This window comes from Hypanus sabinus, chromosome X2 (genome assembly GCF_030144855.1).
Source record: "Hypanus sabinus isolate sHypSab1 chromosome X2, sHypSab1.hap1, whole genome shotgun sequence".
Taxonomy (NCBI): domain Eukaryota; kingdom Metazoa; phylum Chordata; class Chondrichthyes; order Myliobatiformes; family Dasyatidae; genus Hypanus; species Hypanus sabinus.
Window position 1 is genome coordinate 9,540,705 of NC_082739.1, and position 27,662 is coordinate 9,568,366.

The following is a 27,662-nucleotide window of genomic DNA, read 5'->3' on the forward strand; positions in this document are numbered from 1 at the left end:
ACACCTACACGCCAGAAAATAATCCTCTTCTCCAGTCTTCCCCAGCATCGCCAGACCGACATCATAAGGACTGTCTTTAAACTTAACCATGTAGACATTGCACTATCGATGCGGCTGGCTCGCTCTTTTTTTACAGCGCATATAGTCTGGAGCTGGCTCTCCCCTAGCCTTGGAAAGGAGGCTGCTGATGGACGACAGACACTAGGCACTAATCAGTGACATGCAAAAGTGTGCAGGACCACACTGCCCCCTCTCTCTCTCTCCTGGAAAGCTTGGAAGTATTTCTCCTTTGTCAGGCTCCCTCTCTCCACACCGAGTCAGATGAAATGCGAACAGCACTGGCGGAATCAGAAATCAATACCGCTCTGATTACCGCTGCTCAGTTCTCTCTGCAGAAGGGGAAGATGGACAGAGGTGGGGAGGTGAGAGGAGGGTGGGGGGGGGGGAATATCTGTAATAACAACCTCCGCTCGTCAACGCAGCACGCTGTATCGTTCTCATACTAGATTTACTCTGTCACCCTTACTGCATGAGGATGGGGGTAGGAACGGCAGAAGCGGATAAAAAGATAATCTTTAACCGACTGGTAATAAGGACCAACATTATTCAGCGGGGGTCTGGATGATCATTAGATAATAGGAAATGCAAATACGTAGGTTTGGTTCATCCTGATAGGTGGCTGAGTTACTGAAACCAACGCAGTCTATTTCAAGCCAATTATTTCAATAACAGAAGCCCAACAAAATAAGAATTAGTTAAATGGGAGCTGGTAAGTCTTGCGGTTATCCGCAGGGGAGGGCTGTGGGGGTAGGGACTTGGTTTAAATTGGCTACTCTTAGGGGCGGGTGGGAATATGGGCAGAAGGAAGGGTTACAGTTTACAAGAATCATTCAATGCAGTTTTCCATTTTTAAAACGTACCGCATTACCTGCAGAAGAGAAAGGTGGATATCTGCGAATTTGTGTGTGTGTGCGTCTGTGTCTTTGGTGGGTGGGCGCGGGAGGGGGGTGTTCGGTGAGGTGGATAGAGCCGGAACCTTAGTAATTGCATCAACAGGCGCTGAGGAATCACTGACTCGGCACAGACAGACATTAAGATTCTGGCTACATTCCTGGGAAACGATCTGTCAGGTGCGGATGGCAGTACCGTGCCTTGCAATAATGTTATCCTTTGTACAGGGCTGAAACAAAGAGGACGAGGGAACTCACCGATATAATCAGAGTGGCGGAAAAATATCCCGCAACAACAGCCGAAGCCTTCACTTTGACAACTGTTTGACAACCCCCTCACTGGCGCTCTCCCAGCGGCTTTCAAATGTCCTGACCCATTTCTAGAATGTACATCTCGTCTCTGCGTAGAATTCTTACAGAATTCCCCAAATCATTTCCAAGATCACAGGGATAGTTTCTCAGATATTGGCAGTCCTCCATTGTCTGGTCCAGATGCCATACACAAGCTCAGACTGATCGCTAACAGGATATTTGCACTTCAGGGACATGACCTAATCGACCAACCCGAAAACAGAAGAAATTAATCTTACTCCAGGATAATCCCTGGGTCATAGATGATAAGTTATGGTGGACACTACTGGACGAATAACACAGAGAACACAGCTTGACACATCAGGACACGCTGAGCATTTCTGAATTCAGTTTTAAAACATCCATATATTTTAAAAAAATCTGATAATAGTAATGATGATGTCAAAAGAATACTTACATGCTTTAGGATAGGGATATCTGATGCTTTAACAACTCTGGCCATGCTTACGGTGCAATACTGATCACAATTGCTTCTGTGGCCAAAATACTGCACATGCTGCGAATCTGAAATAAAAACAGAATATGCTGGTGATACTCAACAGGACAGGCAGCAGATGCAGAGAGGGAAACGGTTAATATTTCAGGTTGGACAGAAATCTGAAATATGAAGTAAGTTCTAAAATGCAGAGGAAGGGGAAAAGGAGAAGAAAATGAGGCTAAAATGGCACTTAATCTACTAGTATATAGCCTTTCACCTTTGTCCTTACTTCCCTTTTCTGCTTCAGTGTACTTCATTGACTGTAGAGTGCTTTAGCCATGAAAGGGGCTATAGAAATGCAAATTCCTTTTGTTATTCAAGAGAAGCTCGTGAGTGCAATTAACCTTTCCAGGTGCTAGATATTTATAATCTTTCTTTCTTATCCTAACACTAAAGTACCTGACCCTCAACCGCTCTAAAGACTGCTTTCCTAATCCAACAAACATTGGCCAATAAACATTAAACAGGGATGGCTGCATCTCTACATAGAATGGAAAGGTAACTCTTAGTAAACCAGGATACTGTTCATGAAACACAAGGTTGCCTGACTACGACATCCTTCTAAAATAGTGCTTACCATGACAACATTATTCCCTGCTGGAGTGGAGTCCCTGCCAATCAAGTCTGGTAACCATGTTGACAGAGACTGACTTTGAGCATAGGGTCTGTGAACAAATAGAAAAATTACACTAATTGTATTTATAAATGTCGATATGGTTTTTGACTGAAGTCCTGTTAATCTCTCCTTTAAATAAACTCTGTTTTCTGAATATGTTGAATTTTGGCCAGACAATGGACTGTTATGAGCCCAGATGTGCATGCACTCCCACCTCCAATACTTTACTGAATATTGTGTATTTAGTTGGCATCATGTTAAAATAATTGAGGGAATTGGACACTTTCCCTGAACATAGGAATCTAGATTTTGGGATTTGGAATTTAAACAAAGGGAGTTAAATTTAAATTTAGAATACATTTCTTTGCCCAGAGTTGTAAGAATACATATATATATATAAACAAGCTATTCGACACAGAATCAACTGATGTCATTGAAAAGGAGATGGCACAACTGAAATAGCACGAAAGGTTTATTAAGAAAGAATGCAGTACTGAGGTTGAAGAATAAATAACAATAGCCATGGCTAAGTCTTGTGTACCTTGACAGCTGACTTCTCCACACTCTGTTCCGGTTAATGTCTCAAGACCATGGCTAATTTCTTCCCTCCTCTTTGGACCAGAGACAGAGTGCCAAATGTGAAAACTTTGCTCCAGCTGACATGGAGGGTGGTGGTGGTAGTGGGGGATGCGGGCAGTGGGGCAGTTCATTGCTATTTGTCTTACGACTCTGAATGCAGTCTTCCAAAGCCAAATCTTGCATGGGGCCAACAACCAGAAAAATACAGCGAAGAAATGACCAAATTGAATAGAACCAAAAACAAACTCGCACAAGTACACTTGAATTATAAGCTTACAGTAGCCTCAAAGAGCTAATATATGGAAGCAGTGAGGTGAGCTGTAACTGACGGAGCTTAGCTAAATTTGAGGTGTATCACAAAGAAAACATTATTCAAAGCAAATAGAATGCTGATCTATATTGTCAGACCAGTATTGTTTTTACATAGCAACTTTCAAATCAAAATCCAGCTGATCCATATTGCTTTACAACCAATGAAGTACTTCTGGTTTGATGGAAATTTACTGTCCACAAGAACGCAGAGGGGCTAGTCAAAAATGTAGCTTTGAAGGAGAGTCTAAGATTCTTGGATTTATTAACCTGTAGGGGTGTTGCTCAGCATAGATAAGACAATACAGCAACAGGCACAGAAATGGCAAATCTGGTAAATTTGAACAGTGCAGAATTGACCTGGGGCTGATGATTATCCACAAGCACATTTGGGAAGAATGTTTCATCTAGTGTGATCAGATGGACCCAGAGAGATCAGTGGAGCTGAAATTCCTCCCAACAGGTCATGCGGTTGAATCAATATCTCTTTCCACCAAGGCAACAGCTTTTCAGCACATTCAGGTTATATTACAGATTTCCAGCATCTGTAGAATTTCGTCTTTGAATTGGTGAAAAAGTGCAACTATGTCAGATAATTTGCTGTTAAAGAACTGGGGCAGCAGAGGGGAAGTTTTGGCCTTCATTTGGAATTGATGGATCAAATGACCTTCTTCATTTTTATCTCCCGGAGGATGAAAAGAGGGGCAGCCGAGATCGACGGCCGGGCCCGGGGCCATGATACCAAGTCCTGATGAAGGGTCTCGGCCCGAAACATCGACAGTGCTTCTCCCTATAGATGCTGCCTGGTTTGCTGTGTTCCACCAGCATTTTGTGTGTGTTGCTTCACTCTTATCTGTCTGATGAGTGTAATAATGAGTGTCAGCACTAATAAAAAGAGGGGATAACAATAACATTCTTAAAATTAAGGGGGTATTCTTATATTATTTCTCAGTTGCTAATTCCTTTCTTTTACAAATGATTTGTGCTCATTTGGAGAAGGAGTAAGCCATCAAGTCACAAAAAAATACAGCTTTAAGAAAGACCTGTAGCGTACAGAGTTAATGCTCACCACCAATGACCCATTTACATTAATCCTACATTAATTCCTACATTTGGTCTCCACCCATTGTCAGAACTGAGGACTGAGTGTTTTCCAAGTTGGCTCTCAGCATTAGGTACTCCCTGCATAAGTAGTGCAGATTTTGTTTTAAGTTCCATTGTCACCTTTCCACATGGATGTATTTGATACCCATCCTCATGCATGCATCTCTGGCAGCATGCAGGAGATCTCTCCATTTCCCATCCTTGGACTTCTCTGAAAGAGACTGTTGGAATGGTCAGAGAGCACAGTACTGCCCTGCCTACCTGAAACTGGATTAAGACTGCCCTTGCTTGCCTCTCTTTGTTATATGTGTTTGCAAGACGAAGCTTCTAGCTGCACTGTGAAAATAAGAAACTATTTGGGATGAGAGAACAAAGGGTTTAAGGAAAACATGTGGAGAAATTATCTAATAGTTGAAGCAAGTTAACAAAGCAATTAAAATTGCCAACAAAGTGTTAGGGTTTATTTCTGAGAGCAATAGAGTTCAAAATTAATAAACACAAGTCAAAATAGTGAAGGTTTCTACAACCTTATGAACCAGTTTGTTTTAAAATTTATATTTTAATTTCTGAATTGAATTATCTTAAAATTATTAAAGCATTATTACCCCTGTCATTTTTAGCCTATGCACTAGGGTGGGTGAGTTACATTAAAGTACTTCAAGACTTTGCCTCCATATTAATGAAGTACTTGAGAAAGTGTGAAGAAACACTTATAAGGATGCAACCAAGACCAAGAGTGTTATAGACTTTGGGAGAGATTGAATAAATTAATGCTTTATCTTTAGCATAAAGGGACTGTGAAAGAGACCTGATGGTGTTCTGTGAACTTATGTGTGTAGTAGACAGATGAAAATGGCAAGTTTCTTTGTATAGAGGAGTCTAGGTCTAGTGGCCATCAACACCAGGTAGTTAAAAAATACAATTGGCTAATAGGAGAAATTGCTTTCCTGAATATTTTAGAATGTCCAAATTGGTTAGCCCAGAAAGTGACTGAAACAAATAGATTAGAAGACTTATAGAAGAGACAGGATAATTACATTAAGAAAAAAGGAATAGAAATTTATTCCGAATGACTGAGATAAAGCAGACGGAATATTAGAGACCTGTGTGGAGATACATCACCAATACTGACCAGGTGGGATGAATGGTCTGTTGCTAGTCTACACAACAGATGACTTTCACAGTTAACAAGGAAAATTATATTTAAACTACAAATCTCAGTTAAAGATGATCTGACTTCAAATGTCCCAGATGGCATAACTTCCAAACTACCTCAAGATCTCCTGATGGTCTAACTTGAAAACTAGTCTCATTGATTTGTTCAGCTCTTTAGACTGAGTAAGTATTGAGCTGAGAACAACATGCAAGTGAGACCAGTCTGTCTCTACTCCCTCAGTTGCTTTCTTTTGTTTTATAATGCAACCAGATTTCATTTGTTCCTGGTTATAGTTGCGAGTCATGGGGCTGGCTCCTGTACGTTGCTTCCAATAATTCATCCTGTAGCAAAACAGACAACACAGAGCACTCCACAGGTCCAAATTCACCATTATCAATGATTTGTGGCTCTTAACAAACTTGGAATCAACATCTCTATTTATCTGCAGCTGATCTCTTGGGATCAGGCTGGCATTGTGGGCAAGCTACATTGGGCAGTATAACAGGATAGTTCCAAATCAGAGGAAGCTAAGGAGAAAGGGAGGATAAAGAGCTACAATTTCCAGTGGTGTACAGTCGTATAGATTATGTACTCTGGGTCAGATCAGGATTGAGTTTAACCATAATGATCCTAAACCCTTCAGGTCTCATGAAAGATAAAAAGTCTCTTAGGTGATGTACCACAGGGGTTATTAAAACTTGTGCCGTAAAACAACACATTTCACAACCTGTATCAGCCTGATTCTGATTCCTCTTCACTTTTCCTTCAGAATAGCCATCTCTCATTCATAGTGTCATCACAGCACATGAGTCCTCTAGCCCAAATGGTCAGTGTACGCTTTTGATGCAGCAGTCAGTCTGGTTTATCTATTCCCTCTGCCCTTATAGCTCAGTTTATTTCCCTATCCCATTTCCTTTTGAAAGTGTTGATCATCTCCATTTCCACTATTCTCACTGGCTATCCAAAATGCCTATGCTTCTAACACCTCACCTTCTCAAAGCCTATTGGAAATATATGTTGTCCCTATCCACATGGATTGTGTTGTGCCAAGAAAGCCACACAGATCAGGAGATCCCAACTGGTGTTTGGACAATGCCTGAGCCGTGCGTTAGGAAGAGTGAACAACAAACTGAACAGGTGTTGGTCTTGGTTGTGAATGATGGGCCATAGGTTCAAGTTCCACTAAAAAGACACAAGGTTACTACTCAAGTTGACATTCTATGAGGAAATACTATCAGAGATGCTGTACTTGAGGTGCTAAACTGAATTCCTCAACTGCTCTATCTGAATGGGGGAAAACAATCCTCTAGTACAGCTTTGAAGAGAGGGAGGTTGTCCTTAGTGTCCCAGCTCAATACTTATTGTTCAGCTAAAGTTCCTCATGTACAGTGCTTTTGATGAGGCATTGTTTTGCACAAACTGACTAGTGTGTTTCTTGCAACTCAGCAGCGATACACATCAAAGTGTTTCATTGGCTGTAATATGTCAATGTGGTTGTGAAAGTTGTCATATAAATCCAATTATTTCTTTTTGTTTTATATGTTACAAAACAGTTTACAGGCCTGTTGATGAATACTCAGATCTATATGCAAAGGATTATTAAAATTTGTTACAAATTATTTATCTTAACAGTTTTTTAAAAGAATTGGAATCAGCCCCCTTCACCTCATTGACTTCTGAATCATTTAACTTAAAGAGCTAATTGCTAATCATCTGAATTGACATCAATTGACTGATCAGAGTGGGGAGGAGGGACTGTACAAAAAAGATTTCTATCTGATTTCGAAGTGATGCAATGATGCAAAATTAGAAAATGCAGAAAAGTCATCACCCACCTTCAAATAGTTCTCAATCTGTTCAGCTTAAATTGAATAAAATTCCTATCTTATTCGAACAAATTAAAGTAACTGCCAAAAAGTGTGGATCAGGTATGTCTAATATTAACTTACATAAGAGGATACGTTGAAGCCAATGATTTAGTTCCCATTGCTATCACCACCATTGGCAGTCATTGGCTGCCTAACAATCCATTCTCCTGGCAAATACCTTTTCAAAGCCAATCAAAGAATAGTCGTATTCTCTCTCAATATTTTTGTGCTAGTAAACCACACTAAAGCCAGGACCGTTAGAATTATGTGAGTATTTGGATGACGTCTAGATCATGCATCACATAAAACAGGCCATTCTACTCAAGTAGACTATGCTGGTGTTTTGGTCACATCGCTCATCCCATCTTGTTCTTTTCTATCCTATCAGCTTGCTTTAGAAAGGATGTAAATTTGATACAGATTTAGAGGTTACAAATGATGATGAAAAAACTTCAATAATGAGCAGAGATTTGTGAAGTTAGAACCATTCCCCTTTGTTAAGAGGTGACAGTAGAACATCTCAAGACATTGAGAAGTTTCAGTGGATAGATGTTCTCTTAGGGGAGTGGAGATGAAAAGAAATGATTTTACATGACAAGCTGTTAAGATTTAGAATGTTCCAGTTGAAAAGTTGGTAAAGCTGACTATAATTGTCTAAAATAGGGCTGGTTGTCTAAAATAGAGCTGGACTGGATTAGAGTATTACAGACAAAACATAGGGGAATGGTACAAAACATAACAGCTCCATCAGAGCTGACAATGATGGGCTGAGTGGCCACTTGTACTGTTGGTTTCTTAATCTCTGATACATTTTATTCCCCTTTAGTTCTCATGTACGCATTTATCCAGTTTCCTCCTAAATGCAGTAATGCTATTCACCTCCATCTGTTCCTGTGGCATCTACATATAGATTGGGTGAACCAAATTGGTAAGGGTGCTGAGGAAGAGGATTTCTTGGAATATATGCGGGATGGTTTTCTGAACCAACATGTCGAGGAACCAACAAGAGAGCAGGCCATTCTAGATTGGGTATTGAGCAATGAGGAAGGGTTAGTTAGCAATCTTGTTGTGCAAGCCCCTTGGGTAAGAGTGACCATAATATGGTGGAATTCTTCATTAAGATGGAGAGTGACATAGTTAATTCAGAAACAAAGGTTCTGAACTTAAACAAGGGTAACTTTGAAGGTATGAGACGTGAATTAGCTAAGATAGACTGGCAAATGATACTTAAAGGGTTGACAGTGGATATGCAATGGCAAGCACTTAAAGATCACATGGATGAACTACAACAATTGTTCATCCCAGTTTGGCAAAAGAATAAACCAGGGAAGGTAGGGAAATTAGGGATAGTATCAAGTCCAAAGAAGAAACATATAAATTAGCAAAAAAATGCGGCACACCTGAGGACTGGGAGAAATTCAGAGACCAGCAGAGGAGGACAAAGGGCTTAATTAGGAAAGGGAAAAAAATTATGAGAGAAAGCTGGCAGGGAATGTAAAAACTGACTGTAATAGCTTTTATAGATATGTAAAAAGAAAAACGATTGGTCAAGACAAATGTAGGTCCTTTACAGTCAGAAACAGGTGAATTGATCATAGGGAACAAAGACATGGCAGACCAATTGAATAACTACTTTGGTTCTGTCTTCACTAAGGAGGACATAAATAATCTTCCGGAAATAGTAAGGAACCGAGGGTCTAGTGAGATGGAGGAATTGAGGGAAATACATGTTAGTAGGGAAGTGGTGTTAGGTAAATTGAAGGGATTAAAGGCAGATAAATTCCCAGGGCCAGATGGTCTGCATCCCAGAGTGCTTAAGCCCAAGAAATAGTGGATGCATTAGTGATAATTTTTCAAAACTCCTTAGATCCTGGATTAGTTCCTGAGGATTGGAGGGTGGCTAATGTAACCCCACTTTTTAAAAAAAGGTGGGAGAGAGAAACCGGGGAATTATAGACCGGTGAGTCTGACATCGGTGGTGGGGAAAATGCTAGAGTCGGTTATCAAAGATGTGATAACAGCACATTTGTAAAGAGGTGAAATCATCAGACAAAGTCAGCATGGATTTGTGAAAGGAAAATCATGTCTGATGAATCTTATAGAATTTTTTGAAGATGTAACTAGTAGAGTGGATAGGGGAGAGCCAGTGGATGTGGTATATTTAGATTTTCAAAAGGCTTTTGACAAAGTCCCACACAGGAGATTAGTGTGCAAACTTAAAGCACACGGTACTGGGGGTATGGTATTGATATGGATAGAGAATTGGTTGGCAGACAGGAAGCAAAGAGTGGGAGTAAATGGGACCTTTTCAGAACGGCAGGCAGTGACTAGTGGGGTACCGCAAGGCTCAGTGCTGGGACCCCAGTTGTTTACAATATATATTAATGATTTAAATCCAGCATCTCCAAGTTTGCGAATGACACAAAGCTGGGCGGCGGTATTAGCTGTGAGGAGGATGCTAAGAGAATGCAGGGTGACTTGGATAGGTTAGGTGAGTGGGCAAATTCATGGCAGATGCAATTTAATGTGGATAAATGTGAGGTTATCCACTTTGGTTGCAAGAACAGGAAAACATATTATTATCTGAACATTGGCTGATTAGGAAAAGGGGAGGTGCAACGAGACCTGGGTGTCATTGTACACCAGTCATTGAAGGTGGGCATGCAGGTACAGCAGGTGGTGAAAAAGGCAAATGGTATGTTGGCATTCATAGCAAAAGGATTTGAGTACAGGAGCAGGGAGGTTCTATTGCAGTTGTACAACCATTGGTGAGACCGCACCTAGAGTATTGTGTGCAGTTTTGGTCCCCTAATCTGAGGAAAGACATTCTTGCCATAGAGGGAGTACAGAGAAGGTTCACCAGATTGATTCCTGGGATGGCAGGACTTTCATATGAAGAAAGACTGGATCGACTAGGCTTATACTCACTGGAACTTAGAAGATTGAGGGGGGATCTTATTGAAACATATAAAATTCTAAAGGGATTGGACAGGCTAGATGCAGGAAGATTGTTTCCGATATTGGGGAAGTCCAGAACGAGGGGTCACAGTTTAAGGATAAAGGGGAAGCCTTTTAGGAGCGACATGAGGAAAAACTTCTTCACACAGAGAGTGGTGAATCTGTGGAATTCTCTGCCACAGAAACAGTTGAGGCCGTTCATTGGCTATATTTAAGAGGAAGTTAGATATGGCCCTTGTGGCTAAAGGGATCAGGGGGTATGGAGAGAAAGCAGGTATAGGGTTCTGAGTTGGATGATCAGCCATATTGAATGGCGATGCAGGCTTGAAGGGCTGAATGGCCTACTCCTGCACCTATTTTCTATGTTTCTATGAGTGAATTCTGCATTCTATATTCAAAATTCTGTGTTCTGCATTCAACCCAAGTCATGTTCGCTACAGAGTAGAACTGCGATGATGGCAATCTCAACTAAATGTAGCATCTTATCTTCTAAATGCTCTCAGGACTCAGCATTGAGTAAAACTTGTCCTCTATCCTAGCACAGGCATTCCATTTGATATCTCAATTATGTTTCTTTATATCTTAAAAATGTTAAATTTATAACTTTTCCTGTTGCTCATGTAACCTTCACTATTTCTCTTTCCATGCTTCTTAACCTCCTGAGTCCTATGTTATAAATTGCAAGAAAAATTGTACAGAGATCTAGTTTCTTGATAATGCTGCAGGAGTTCAAATTGCTCAGTATTGACACTTGACGACAAAAATGTGTCCCTGGTCTCTCTGGGACTTGATTACACTTGCCTTCCATTAGAATTGTTGTATCATTTACCCAATGCACATCTTCTTTGCATGGAATTTCCCAAAGTATAGCCATCTACATTGAAGAAAAGTCTAAGATAATTTCCAGTACAGCACCGAATACAGAGCCTGCTGCAAGCAGTGATCTGTCTACTCTGGTTCTAATTCCCTTTCTGGAATCAGGATTGCTTTCATTAAGAAATTGTGGGAAAAAGTAGTATCTGTTGACAATTTTGGTTAGATGTCACATAACCTCTCATTTTCCTGCCTTCACATTTTCTCTATTGGCTCATTCTTGTGGCACCCCATCTTCCCAAGGCCAATCATAAAACAATCCTTTCCCAATTCCAATTAATTTTTTCCCTCTTAATCTCCCCCATAACTAATAAATAATTTCTTTCATCAAAATGATTATCCATTCTTTTGGCCCAATGACCTTCCACTCCGCCCACCACCACTCCCCATGTATCAAATCTGGAGGGGTAGCAAAAATGTTATGGATATGAGTATTCACTATGTAGTTCTGTGCTCCCAATTGCCACCTGCTGGTTTAAAGCAGTAAGTACCTTCTGATCAAGGTAACAAGGATGTGAGTCCACCTCATTTATCTGTTGTATTGCTTCTTGCCTAATAGATTAGGAAGGGGGTGGCATAGGAAGCAGCTGATATCCTCAGGTCAAAGCTTCCAAACACTTGGATGATATCAGCCTCTTCTATTCAGATCCACTGTTGGTCTGCAGACTGAGGAGCATCTGCAAACTGGTGTGAACTGACCTCTGGGGTGAGAGAGGAATTCAGCAAATGCAAGGTCTTTGGTTTGAATGGCCATTTATTCTCTTCACCATCAGGTCCATTTACCTGCAAATGCCGGGAACATGGTTTGCAGGAGCCAGGATGGACACCAAAGATCTGGATAGAGCCGACAAATTAAGGTGAAATGGCAATTGGAATTTTGGGAGCACCACTTCTTTCAGCTGTGGGGTTAAGTCGGAGTGCTCTCAGTGAAGATGTGTGTGTTGTATGTGGGGGCCTTACTTGGCTCCTGCACTGCTGGAGGAAATTTGTTCATGTCTCCACGCTCCCATGAACATTACCTCATAAATTTTGCATTTTTGTACAACTTTTTAATTTTTAAAGTATATTTCTTATCGTAATTTATAGTATATTCTGTATTGGACTGCACTGCCACAAAACTACAAATTTCACGACATAGGTGGTAATAAATCTGATACTGATCAAATGCAGTTATGTTTTGTGAGGTGACATCAAGCACGTGCAGACACCAAGAGTCGTCACGTGCTCATGTTCTACCTGCCCTTATTGTTGATGAAAATGGACCTGGCCACAGTGTAGTGAGATGTTTCTTTCAGTTGAATTATGAAAGTATAATTGTAAATCTTGCAAAGAAATGGAATGATATGTCTACTGTTGTAAATGTTGACATATGACTATATAGCATTTTGCAAACTGTATAAATCTAGGTTTAAAACACAAGAAGAATATGTATGGAAAGAGAACAACTGTAGATGCTAGACACAAATCACTGGAGGGACTCGGAGGGTCTTGATTTGAAACAATTGTCTGTCCATTACTCTCCAAAGATACTTCCTTACCAGCTGAATTCCTCCAGCTTTTTCTCTTGCATAACAATGTGTGTCCCTGCTAAGCCGGAGTCACTGAGTTTGCACTATTTCTTTCTCATACAACCATGAATAATGCAACAGGGACCCTTTGGTTTGCAATGATAGACAGGTTCTACACCTGAATCCTTTCCTTGTAAAACTGTTTCAGTGACCTTAGCAAGCCTCAGCACATGGCCTTCAACTGAACTTGTCTACATTTGGTTGCAGGTGGCTTATTGCCATGGAAGACCAGTTTTGGTGGAAACCCCCATTTTCAGTAGAGGATCACTGACGAAAGTGAGAGAAAAGAAGAATGTAAAAGTCAGAAGATAATCAAGTGCTTGTTTTAAAAGCCTAAAGGTTTGAAAAAGAAAGAGATCCAGCAGGACATAAAAAGTCTTAATAGGTAAGGTATAGATGGTAATTCTATTTTTAGGTTAGTAATATAGTGCCTAGCACTAGACTAATCATTGCAGGGACTCAAATCTGACAATCTGAAATTTGAATCTAGTTTAAATCCATTTGTGCTAGGTATGTTGCCACTGTATTATTGTAAAATCTATCAAGTTCATTAATATTCTTGAGCAAAGCCATCCTTAGTCAGGCTCCCACTAACTTGGTTAATGTTAGTCTCAGGGCAATTACTGTTTGATAATGAGACTGTGTAAAATGAAAAATATTAATACTGAAAATAAAAACAATGTTAAACTTTGCTAAAATCTCAATGAACCCAGTTATTTATTCTCAGTATCAGCACCCAAAACTTCCAAGTTAGATCCAACCCTTTTTTGGAGGAAATTTGTGGAGAAGATTCTGTGTTTAAGTCCTTGCAAATGGCTAAACTTGTTTTAAGATTGGAATGAAGTGAAAAAATTCCATATTTACTGCCTGCTTTTCACTTGTTAGATTTGTCAGCCATCTGATTTCAAGACCAAGTAACTCCTGAGCAGAACCTTGATGGGGTGGTGATCAAACCAATCTGTGAGCCAGGTAATCCAGTCCCTTTGTAAATTTATTTCTTACTCACTGATTAGCCCCGAATCAAATTTATTGGCAGGACATTTTGAAAACGGATGTATCTTTGGTGAATCAGATCAGAGTAAGACTGCAGGTGGAAATGAGAAAAACATAAGGGTGCAGGTGACCCAGTGACACTTTCATCCAGGAAGAATTCCTAAACAGACCTGCAATTAGATAACACTTTTCATACCCTCAGACATCCCAAAGGGCTTTCAAGGCAGTGGCATTTAAGTGCAACTCCTACAGACATAAACACAGAGACATTACAGAGAAACTAAACTCAGCAAGATCCTACAACCAACGGAGTATGGCAATGGGAATATGGTAAAATGATGAAGTTTGGCCAGGACATCAAGGAGAACTCCCTATTTCATATAAATATGCTACAGCACATTTCACATCCACCTGAGACAGCAGATGGTGCCTCAGCTTAATGTTTGATATTGAAGCTGGTAACACTGACAGAGAGCATGTGCTCCTTACATGGTGCTACGTCAGTCTGAAATGCATGTTCAAGTGCTTATGCTGGTGTTAGCTACCTTAATACAGAATGTGGAAATTAATGGGGATATGGAATTAAACAACATGTAGCTCTGAGACTATATTGTGCACGGCCCATGGAGACAAGAGCTTTTCCCTTTAAATAGACATCTCTACGTCTTTGCTCTGTCTCCAGTGATCTCAAAAGCAAACATTGTTCTACATTAACCTTATTTCTTTGGTTTAAAATTAATAAGGTTGCAAACTGTTTCTTTGAGGTGAACTGTCATATTAATACACTTTAAAAATTTCTGTGATAGCCTCTGAAAGCTGTTCACCCTTTGTAATGTGGCCATGTTTTCTATTTTCCACTAAACCCACTGTGCAAAAATAAATGGATATGGCAGTTGATTAATGTTTGACTCTCTGCAAAAATGCTAATCTGTTAAATGATCACTTTAATGGTTCCATTTAACTCATCACTCACGCAGTACTCAGACTAAAACACCGAAGTTCAAACATCCAAAGGATTTAAAGGCACAGCCTTATCTAATGAACATTTGGGCTTTCACTTACTGAAGCAATATCGGTGTTTATTCCTGTTCAACTTCATAAAATGAATTAGGATATTGACAGCAGGTGGAAGACATACTGGTGAGGCTTTTCATACGGGTCAGAGACTGTGTTGATGTCCCAATCCAGTGTTGCACAGTTGGAGGGCTCAACATTAGAGGAGTCAATTTTCATAGGATATATGGAATTCCATGTCATTTGAAACGAGAGCACCGGTGTCACACAGTGCCTATTATTTATCACTCAACAAACAGCTCTAATAAAATAGGGATGCTTACTTCTGTACCTCATTATATTGTGCACATTAGGTAGTGAGAACCAATCAGGGTAGTGCACAATTGATGGATCATAGATGCTGAATTTCACATCTCATGGAGAATAAAGGGATATGGAAGAATGGACAAGGAAGTAGAAAGACAAACCTTGCACTGGAACCATCCACCGAGTCCCAAGGTGTTTTAACATACAGCAAAAGTACTGTCACAGTTGTAATGTTAAAGCATAGCATGATCCCACAAACAGGACCAGATGAATTCATACTGCAATTTGAGAGGGAGAAGCATAACTCACATATATCAGTATCACAATGGACTAAAGGAAATTAGAGGCACGAGAGAGGAGCTTGCCCAGGGGGATACTGGAGGGGATGACGGCAGAGCAGAGATGGCTGAAGTTTCTGGGAATGGGAATAGTACACAAGGCGCAAAATAGCTATATCCCACAGAGGAAGAAGTTCTCAAATGGCAGGGGTAGCAACCGTGACCGACAAGGGAAGTTAAGAACTGCATAAAAACCAAGGAAAGGGCATATAAGGTAGCAAAAGTAAGTGAGAAGTTGGATGATTGGGAAGCTTTTAAAATCCAACAAAAGGCAACTAAAAAGTTATAAGGAAAAGATGAAATATGAAGGCAAGCTAGCCAATAGTGTAAAGCAGGATACCAAGTCTTTTCAGTTATATAAAGAGTGAAAGGAAGGTGAGAGTTGATATTGGACCACTGGAAAATGATGCTGGTGAGGTAGTAATGGAGACAAAGAAATGGCAGATGAACTTCATGGGTACTTTACATCAGTCTTCACTGTGGAAAACACTAGCAGCGTGCCAGAGGTCTGCGAATGTCAGGGAACATGAAAGAGTGCCATTGCTATTATAAACGAAAAAGTGCTAGGCAAACTCAAAGGTCTTAAGGTAGATAGGTCACCTGGACCAGATGGACTACATCCCAGAGTCCTGACAGAGGTTGCTGAAGAGATAACAGATGGATTGGTCATAATCTTTCAAGAATCACTTGCTTCTGGCATAGTCCTCAAGGACTGGAAGATTGCAAATGTCACTCCAATCTTTAAGAAGGGAGGAAGGCAAAAGAAAGGAAATTATAGGTTAATTCGTCTAACCTCAGTGGTTGGGGAAGTGTTGTAATATATTAAGGGTGAAGTTTTGAGGTACTTGGAGACTAATGATAAAATGTCAGCATGGTTTCTGTAAAGGGAAATCTGGCCTAACAAATCTGTTAGTTCTTCAATTAAATAACAAGCAGGGTGGAGAAAGGAGAGGCAGTGGATGTCATTTACTTGGATTTTCAGGTTTTTGATTCGGTGCCTCAATGAGGATGCTTAACAAGATAAAGTCCTATGGCATTATAGGAAAGATATTGGCATGGATAGAGAAATGGCTGACAGGCAGGAGGCAGCCAGTGAAAATAAAAGGGGCCTTTTCTGGATGGCTGTCAGTGAATAGTGGTGTTCCTCAGGGGTCTGTATTGTGACTGCTTCATTTCACGTTGTCAATGATTTAGATAATGGTATTGATGGCTTTGTGGCAAAATTTGAGGATGATATGAAGATAGGTGGAGGGGTAAGTAGTGCTGAGGAAGCAATGTGATTGCAGCAGGACTTATTGGAAGAATGGGCAAAAGAGCAGCAGATGGAATAGTGTGTTGGAAAATATATAATAATGCACTTTGGTAAAAGGAACAATAGTGCGGGGTATTATTTAAATGGGGAGAAGGTTCAAACATCAGCGGTGCAAAGGGACTTAGGAGTCCTCATGCAAGACTCCCAGAATTTTAATTTACAGGTTGGGTCTGTGGTAAAGAAAGCAAACGCAATGTTGGCATTTATTTCAAGGGGAATAGAATATAAAAAGATAACACTGAGCCTTTTTTAGACACTAGTCAGGCCGCACCTGGAGTATTATCAACAGTTTTGGGCCCCATATCTCAGAAAGGATGTGTTGTCATTGGAGAGTCCAGAGGAGGTTCACGAGGATGATTCTGGGGATGAAGGGGTTAACACATGAAGAGCGTTTGGCAGCTTTGGGCCTGTACTCACTGGACTTCAGAAGAATGCAGTGGGGGGGGGGGGGGGGAGGGATCTCATTGAAACCTCCTAAATGTTAAAAAACTAGATAGGGTGGATGTGGACAGGATGTTTCCTATGGTGGGGGGTATCCAGAACTAGAGGGCACAGCCCTAAAATTGAGGGAAGACCCTATAGAACAGAGGTAGAGTAATTTTTTTTAGAGAGTAGTAATCTGTTTTGCCACAGACAGCAGTGGAGGCCAAGTCTGTGGGTATACTTATAGTGGAAGTTGATCATTTCCTTTTTGGTCAGGGCATCAAAGGATATGGGGAGAAGGCTGGTGTACGGGGTTGAGTGCAATCCAGGATCAGCCATGATGGAATGGCAGAGAGGACTCGATAGGCTGAATGGCCTAATTCTGCTCCTATGTCTTATGGTTTTATGATCAGTTAGTATTGTGTATTTTATTTCGGGAAATTGTATATTATGTCAGGGATAAAGCTCCTGCCCTTCCAGATGATGCCAGCTCTGGAAATGCATAACTCCCATAGTAACGCTCAAGTTCTTCTGCTGTCTTACAGATGCAACATGCAGCCTACATCATTTCTCATCTTTTACTCAACGGCAACTCTGTGAACGATAATTCCTTCTATTAATTCACCTTTTCAGCAAACCCTGCTTTTTTTTTGTCTCTGCTTTCCTTCAGTTCTGGCCTCTTCTGCATTGCTGCCCCCTTCCGCTCCTCAGTGGTAGTAAAAAGTTTGGACTGCTACTTCAACACGTATGGGATCTTGCTGTGTGCAGGTTGTCTGCTATATTATAAAACAAAAATACCTGCACTTCAAAAACAATTAGTTGTGAAGTATTTTGAGATGTCCTGAGTGTACGGAGGGTGGGAGATATATGTAGTGTACATAAATAGAATTTTACTTTGTATTTGACCAACACATAAAGAACATAGAAGTATTAAACGATAGATGCTAGAAATGCAAAAAAGAAATAGAAACTGCTGGAAATATTAGTTAAGAAATTGAGTTCAACAGTTGGGAATTTATGTTCCAGCTTTAAAAAAGAAACTTATCGGAATGCATCCAGAGAATTGCATACCATTCTGGAGCCTCATTATAGGAGTGATGTTGAGCCTTTAGAGGGGGTGCAGAAGCTTACCAGGATGCTGCCTGGATTAGGGGGCTTGTGCTATCATAAAAGGCAGGACAAACTTTGTTCTTTTCTCTGGATCAGCAGAGGTTGAGAAAGGATCTGACAGCAGTTTATTACATTATGACAGACATTGATACAGACAGTAACTTTTTTCTCACTGTTGAAGTGTCAGATGCCAGAGGGCAGGTATTTAAAGTAAGAGGGGCTAAGTTCAAAGATGCTGTGTGGGGGAAGATTTTTTTCTCCACACAGAGAGTGGTGGGTGCCTGGAATGTACTGCCTGGGTGGTGGTGGTACAGGGATTCAAGAGGTTTTTAGATAGGCATGTGAAGGTGGAAGGATATGGACACTGAGTAGACAGAAGGGATGTATAGTTGGATATTTGATAACTAATTTAATTAGTTCCGCCCAACATTGTGAGCTGAAGGGCTTGTTCCTGTACTATTATGTTAAACGTTTTAAGTATTATAAAAATAAGTAACACCAAAAGGACTTCCGTCAAAGGCTCAATTTTGAGCATACCTTTTATTGAATGGGTAGAGTTTAGAATCTGACCAGATGCCCCGCTAATAGTCAAATATGACACAGAGACAGATTATTAGGAGTCAGTATTTCTAGCAGAGACATGGTTAGGCACCAACCATCTCTTGACTTACAACATGTAATTCAATAGATTTCAATGACTGGATTTTTGGGCAAATTTTCTGGCTGGGAATATCAACTGAGCTATGCAATAAAAATGGAGAGAATTTTTGTTTCAGTATTTTAGGACAGGTGAAAGAGGTCTTCTAACCTTTTCTATCATTCCATGCAGTGGAGTTAGTCATAGCTCAGCCATCATCTCAGTGATCAGCAGAACAAGCTCAAGAGGTCTAATAAACTGCTCATGTACCAATAGATTTTCATAGCTTACAATTATATTCATTCTTACCTATCTCCCCTAGCCACAATGAAAAGATGGAATTAATCCTTGTAGCAGAAATATGGTTGTTAATCAAGGGTATGGAAAATTCACTCATTCATTCATTCTTCCATCTGACACCTTGGACTCTTGTCCTCTAAGGAACCTTGCTCTCCCACAATACCCCTGGAACCATTATATCTCTTAGAATTATTAATTACCTCATAACCATCATTATCAATATAATGTCCAATCAGACACTGATCCAATTAAATGAAGTTAATTGTTGTACTATAATATATTGTCATTTAGTTGCCCTGTGCCAATTTAAGCTCAGCTTCCTTTATATATAATGGACTAAATTGTTTAAGCTCTGAGCTGGGGTGGAAAATTTACAATAGCAAATTAACTAATTATGTGGTCCATGCCATCTCTCCTCTATGGATGTCAGTGGAGAAAGAATGCATTTTGCATTGTAAGTAGTTAAAGATGGAAGAAGTGGGCCACAAGCCCCCCACACTTGCTCCACCAATCAAGCAAGATCAGAGCTGATCTCTCCTCCAAAATTATTCTCCTGCTCTGTTCTATTTTGTTTGGTTTTCTCAGTGCCTACAAATCTATCCTTCACAATATTGAATCTACTCAACATTTGAGTATCCACTTTAACTTCACAGGTAGAGAATTCCACAAATTCACAACCACCTGAGCAAAGACATTTCTCCTCCTCCCAGTGCCAGGAGTTGAACCCATAACCTACAAACTCAGTTCAATTGATTCATTATCCATTGCACCAGTCTTGCTTTGCAATCTGTACCACCACCATGCCGGAATCTATTGCAGACGGATGTTCTTGTTATTTTATTTCAATGATATTACAGCCTGTGTGAAAGCTGAATGTTGCCTTCACTGATGTCCTGGGCACAATTGCAACAGGGCATTTAAGTCAACCATACCATCACTACTTTAACATCAAATGAGGGCAAACTTTGAACTAGGAATTCAAATTAAGTTAAAGTACATCCACTTGAAACTATTATTTCAACTGTGGCTGAAGATCCAATCCATTTCCAAGTAAAGAAGAGAACAGCCAAGAATGGAGCCAAATATTACAACCTGGCCTGTGCTCAATTGGAGGGGCAAGGGACTGGTTGCACCATTCAGCACTGTTGGTTAAACAGTCTCACTGCTTCTAATGCAATAGTATGGTAAATACTTAACTATATATGGTTTTGTTTTACCAGGAGTTGGGTGAACTTAAAATACAGAAAATTATATGGACACTGATCTAGTACTGCCTTCTGTGAACTTTAATGGCTGCAGATCTATGAAACTTCACTTTGTGGGACTATTTGATCAACACAAATTCAATCAGATTTTTTGTTCACTCCTGGGATATATTAACACTGCACTACTATTATCCATCCCTAAGCTACTTCAGAGGATCATTTATACAATCATAGAATTATACAGCATGGAAAGGGACCATTTGGCTCAATTCATCTATGCCAACCAGTGGATGCTCTTCTTAGGATGTTACTTTATTGATCTACAATTTCTGGCAATTTACTTGGTCTCCAGGGATTTCAACCAAACTTGGGCTGGTGAGTGCATAAACTCAAATCTTGATGGCTGTAAGATCCAATCGTTATTCACGCGCCCGGCAGAGGGCACCATATGTAGGCTAATACAGCACGTGACCCTGTCGACTCCCTGAAGATGCTCCCAAGGCAGCTAAGGATCAATTCGATGTTGGTGCGAACCTGATATGCTGTCTATCAGCCTTAGTTCCATTTGTTCAGGAACATTAGTGAATCAGTTGTTTTTTTTTCTAACAATACATCAACTTTGTAGTCACTTTGTAGTTCCCAGCGGAACATTGTTTTGTTTAGCTGTATACATGTGTAAAATTGATCGACAATAAACTTGAACTTGATTGTTTACTGACACCAGCTACTTATTCTAAGAGCTCTTTTTAATGAATTCAAATTATAGAACAACCATGATGAAATTCAAATTTACTTTGTGGAAATACAAAAATACAATCAAAAAATGCTGCAAATACATGGAAGGTTGAACCACATCTGTAGAGAGGACTGCTGTGTGTTTCCAGCATTTTACTTTTTTAAACTCACGTCCTCTGGATGATGGGTATGTAATCATTAACCTCAAGTACTAGGTAAAGTATGCTTCATTTCATCTCCTAGGTAGGGAGGAAAACCTATTAACAGGATTGCTGCTTTTTCAGCACTTTGTAGTGGACAGCTGGCAAGTGTTCTCAATGAGTTCTGAACCTTTAGCAAACAGAGTGAGGCAATTTCCTTCCAATAACAACCTACTCCCCACCCCCCCCCCCCCCATTCTCCCATCCAACTCTCAGACTCCTATCCAATTCTTTCACCTGAGCACACCATAAACTCATTTGGCTCTCCGAGAATATTATACTGCTCCCTAAACACATGAGATTCTGCAAATGCTGGAAATCTAGAGCAAAACACACAAAATGCTGAAGGAAGTAGGCAGGTCAGGCAATAAGTATAAGTATCTCTATGGAGAGCAATAAGCAGTTGCCGTCTTGGACTGAGACCCTTCATCAGGACTGGAAAAGAAGGGGACAGAAGCTGGAATAAAATGGTATGGGGGGCAGGAAGGAGGAGAAGTACAAGCTGACAGGTGATATCACACCATTTCTGAGCTCCTGCACAGCCCTGATTTGTTGAGCCCTGCTGGCTCACAGCTGCCCAGGTGCTGAACTTTAGAACTCCTTCCTTAACCACCTCCATTTCTCTGTATGGGTCCCTTCCATTAAATCATGGTTTTAACTTATTTCTCACCCTCTCTTTACAGCTGTTAATACTTCTTTAATCCTGCATTGTTTCACTTATTTGTAAAGGCACTATAGAAATGTAAGTTGTTCTTGCTAGGGTTCAGAAAGCTGGAACCCTACCCCATCTCTTGGGATGTAAACTGATCCCACATAGTTCAATCTAATCAAATCCGCAAATCCATTCTAACACAGCCAAAGGCCAATGCTTAGATTGTTTGTTGAGGGCACCACTGTACCAAGGCGTTTCAGAGTTTGGAGTTCAATTCCAGCACCGTCTGTAAGGAGTCTGTACGTTCTCCCCATGAACCGCATGGGTTTCTTCCAGGTGCTCCCGTTTCCTCCCATATCCCAAAGACACACCAGTAAGTAGGTTAATTGGTCACTGTAAATTTGTCCCCATGATTAGGCTAAGGTTAAATAGGTGGGTTGCTGGGCGGTGCAGCTCTTTGGGCTGGAAGGGCCTTTTATGCACTATATCTTTAAATAATAGAAATAAGAAACTGCTAAATTCATCCTGCTAGTTACTTGACACAATGACAATGAAATTGATTAATCAATCAATTTCTGTCAGATTTACATGGATAATACCAAAATTGATCAGGCATGAAAATTATGTATAATTTATGTTAATTTAAGTTTATACTGACTTATGTTTGTAATGCACTGTGCTGCTCCAGTGCAATAAATGAATTTTCATAGCACTTGTACCCTTGAATTCCAGTTATGAAGAGATTGGTTAGGCTAGGATCATTTCCTTGGAACTGAAGAGGCTTGTGAGATGTATGAAATCATTTGGACACTGGACAAGGTGAAAGCAAGTACTGATTTGCCTTAGCAAAGATAATCAGGGAACACAGATTGAATGTAATTGTCAGGAAGGTGATGCTTTGGAAAATATTTCTCATTTCTAAATGATGGGAGTCTGGTACTCTGTCTTAAAGGGTTGGGGAGGCAGAAACCCTCAACCCAGTTAAAAGCCATTGAGATGAGCACCTCCAGTCACAGATATGGGTTAAAATAGTTTAGATCAGGGGTTTCCAACCTCTTAAATACCATTGAACCCTTCCATTAACTGAGGGTCTGTGGATCCCAGGTTGGGAACCCTGAGATAAGAACATTCTTTTTAGCCAGCAAAGACAAAATGAGTTGATTGACCCCTTTCTGAGCTGTAAATTTCTCAGATTCCGTGATTCTATGAGCTGACAGTAGATCCGGAATGGTTGAGGGAAACTATCCAGTAATGCTGAGATATGGGGATATTTAGTACATAGGCAATCAGTTTCTCTCCAGCATTATACACTCAACATTGGTCATTTCTCAGGATTTTCCAAGGAAATACTGGATAGCAAACAATGGGGTAACTCTGATTATTATTCTCAATATCCTTTGCCAAAAAGACAGAATCCAATTGATGGTCCTCTTTTGGTCGCTTTGATTTAAGTCACGCATTGAATTTCAGACTGATTGGCAAAGTGATGGTTTCTTGATCTACAGGATCACCTAGGCTGAGAGAATCTGTGCAAAGAGCAAAGCAGAATGCCAATAAACTATATTTATGTGTGCAAATGAATCAATGGATAGAAAGACCTGCAAGGAACAAAAGGTTAGTGCAATCATCTTAAATATCAGCACTTCTGTCTGTAAAAAAAAAGTTTGAATATGTGTTTATATCCATTATCTTTTCAGCAGATTCTTATAGACAGATTGATGAGTTTTAATCCATGGGAGTAAGTCAAAAAGCTTACTATTTTCTAAGTTAAACTGTTTTATTTTCTTTTTGGGTCAATTGTCCGTGCCTTGCTGTAGTATGCATGCCCCAGGGAAAGCTAGGAGGTTGTACAGTTATCTCCCTTGGTATAATTCTAAACTATACAACCTACTACCTCAGCCTGGGTGCACACAGTGAGTGGACCCATCGACTCCTGTGTCAGAGGCTCAAAGACAAGCTGGGTTGAACAAAAAGTAGTTGCGAAACGAGTCCCGGAATGAGTAGGACGAAGAAAGAAGGGAAAGTTTGTATTGATCTGAAGTCTGAACTTAACCTATATATTTTCAATTTCTAAAGGTGTGATGGATGGCACAGTACATCTGAGAAGGAAAAATATTGAGAAATGCATAAATAGGACATAGTTACAGACACAAATACACACACACAACTCACCAACACACACATGAAAACCTGAACACATACACGCCAAATGAACACATACAATCACACACACACACAAACATTCACAGACCAGTTAGACCTCAACAACTTAATAGTTCTAATTCTAGCTAAAAGAGTCATTGACAAAAGTAGCTATCAATAGTGTGAAGCCTCCACCTTAATCAGGCAAGATATGGACCACCAAATCACTTTTGCACCAGTCCTACCTCCCCAGCTGCCACACCTAAAGGAAATCTGATAGTTCCTCTGATGTTCAGTGAGAGGTATTGTGTAAGCAGCTTTCAGAACATGGTAACAGTAAGGTGTGTCTGCCACAGTGAATCTGCAAGATTTGTTTTCATTATCCATTTCTAACAAACAGCTATCCTAAATCTTTTCATTTTTTTTAGCATTCATGGTTAATCTCAGGTAGAAACCATATTTCATACTGATTGATAAAGCTCCATCACAAGAGAATTATGAAGTAATTAACCATAGGCTTTTTGGGCCACTGTTTCCGGAAGGGTAAATTAAAGACTGGGTGAAACGGTTAATCTTGGCAGGGAATTGCCATCTGGGAGATCCACATCATCACTGAGTCATGGATTGGGACTTCCACAATCCTTGTCCCACCCTGCTTCCAAAAGCACATGATTTAAAGTTGGTCCAAGTTACTTCAGATTAGAAGAATTTTGTCTAGATTACAAAACTGTTTATGCAAAATGACCTGTTCAAAAGTTATGTCATGGTAGTTAACTGATTACCATCAAGATATTTGCTTGTGCAACCCAGTTTTTGTACTTGTAGAGCGAATGATAAGAACTAATCCCAGCCTTGGGACGTTCTGCAGGAAAGCACTGCTATAATATCTAACAAGAATTCGAACTGGGAGATGACAAATGTTGATGGCTGGTTGGTTCTTTACCATGTAGACACAGACCTATAGACACGAGCTTGTGCGATACTTGAAACACAAGTTCGGATCTACGGGTTAGTGGCAGCTGGCTCTGCATTGTTTCTGGCTTCTCTTCTTTCTCTTTGCCGACTTCACTCATCTTCTCTCTCATATCACTAAATCCATCAATCTTCCTCCCTTCCTTCTTCCATTTCCTTTCTCTAACCCAGCTATTCACCAACCATCCTATCTTCCCTCTTCACAAAGAAAGCACAGCTCAGCATTGTAGAAACCAAAGTGAAAGCTTACTGTTGAGGTAAACAAACCTTAATTTACAGTTTCCTTTTCACTGGTTGCAAGTTTAAATTTATGTACTATAAATCCCTGTATCTCTCCAATCATAGCAGATGAAATGAGGACCAAAAAAAAGGCCTTAAATAGTAACTATAAAAATAATATTAAACACAAAACACCAACATTGAAATTTGGCTGCTCTTGTATCTATGCAGTGTCGTCTGTTGGCTTCCAACTTCAACTCCTGGCATAGGGCGATGACATCGTAGGAGAATGCGTTGTGTCCCACTAGGCCGAAACCTCTGGAATTTGTTGTCCTAAAGTATAAGCAATAAAGAAACAAAAAAATAATTCACTGCTTTAACTGCCAGAATCAATAACTGTATAATTAAATGTGAGCATGTTTCTAAAATGACGAAATTAAAAATAACTTTATCCTCTAATCTTGCAGATTGAATGTAAGATGGGTGTGTGTTTATATGTACATAAGATAAAGCTTCTTTATTAATTTAGTAAAATCTGAAAGATGAAGCCAAAGAATTGAGTGAAAAGTATATCCTCATCTAAGTACTGTTATTGGGAGAATTCTGGAAGGCTTGCTTTGTACCATAGCAGGCTTGTTGGCTGGCGACCCAGTCTCCTTCTGCATACCAAGCTTGGACACAGTCTTTGTCTTGCAGTTTTATATTTCTCTCCCTCTCTCTCTCTCCCTCCCTGTGTGTGTCTCTCTCTCTCTTTTCCAATTATACCAGCCTTTATTCTTACTCCCAAAAATGTAGTGCTTGGAATAATTTTACTTGTGATTCACAGTTTAAGTCCCAGAAACAGACACACACCCATTCAAAGCAAGATTCTGAAAGCGATCCGAAATGTCCGGACAGGCTGTAGAAGTACCCCACCCCACCCCGCTTCCGAAAGTGACGTGGTGCAAGGAAAACTTTCCGTTTAAATACAAAGATATTTGCCTCACCTTTCTCTTTGCCCTCCATTGCAAGGATGAGAAGAATTTAAAAAATAATCTAACTCATTTCCACAAGATCAAGATGTAGGATAATATTTTGGGAGGATTGAAGGGATTCAAATAGAGCATTATCTTAGCCCTTCCTACTCCATTCACCCCTGCAACCCCTCCATTTCACATTCTGCTACCTACCCATCTCACTGCACTCCCCTTTGTTCGGCCTCATTTTAAGGCACACTGCCTTTTATGACAAGAAGGCCTACACTGGAGGCATTACTGCCAACGTGTGCATACGCACATATGCGGGCGCACACACATGCGCAAGTACACATACGTAGTCTGAGCAGAATCTAATGCAATTCCATATTACCCAAGAGGGAGGAGAAACAGAGACAAGCAAAGGAGATGGGGGAGGGGATGGAGGGATTTTGGAATCTAGTCTGTAATCCATACAGGTCACCAAATAGATTTTGCCCAATGCAAAAAGAATCAGTTTCACCTGTAAATGAATTCACTGATTGTATATGCCAGCTGTTTCTTCCTTCTGTCTCAAAAAAATGGAAATTGCAATTCTTTTTCCTGTTTGAGGATCAAAATGGGAACATTTGCCTTGGTTTTATTAAGTGAAGCAAAACAAAAGACAAGAATTGTCAAATGAAACTGAGATTAGAAGTGGGTCCCATTCATTCCAATGTTGCCAAGGAAAGCAGGTGAGAGGCATTGCCCAGACACTCTTCATTCTTCCTCGATTCAAAGACAGAACCACATGGTTAATGGACAACATTCAGTAGGGAGAGGGAGCAGAAGACTTGCTGCCTCACAAAGACTTGAGAATATATTTGTACACGCATGTGCGCTCGCATGTACACACACACACAAAATGCAGACAACTTGGTTGTTCACTTATAAGTAAACTTTTCTCTATTTGTTGGTCATAGGCATTAAAGAAACATGAACGAACGGAAAGAAAGATAGAGACTGAGAATGAGAGAGGGAGAGAGAGAGAAGCGCGCAAAAGGCTTATTGTGGATTTTGGCACAATACATGAAGTCTAACAATATGAATTTCAAAATCAGATGGTACCCTGTGAATCTTCAATGCAAAGACAGGATAAAACTGCTTTGAAATGTGGTTGTAGTGCCAAGTAATTTTAACACTTTCGAGTCAAGAGGCCCAGGTCAGGAAAGCAATAGAAAAGCTAGGGTGAATACAGGCAACTGTGTGTAGGTGTTCGCATACTGCCAGAGGAAATCATATGAAGTAATTGTAGCACTATAAAGATATTAACAGTTGTCC

At 40.2% G+C, this 27,662-nt stretch overlaps 1 long non-coding RNA gene across 1 annotated transcript; it reads left to right on the forward strand.

The window, feature by feature from the left end:
* Window positions 1-4,673: 4,673 nt before the first annotated feature.
* Window positions 4,674-25,558, forward strand: LOC132385136 (uncharacterized). The gene is made up of 3 exons (XR_009509091.1): window positions 4,674-13,216; window positions 13,717-13,800; window positions 20,485-25,558. It is a non-coding gene; the product is annotated as an uncharacterized LOC132385136 (long non-coding RNA).
* The last annotated feature ends 2,104 nt before the right edge of the window (window positions 25,559-27,662 follow it).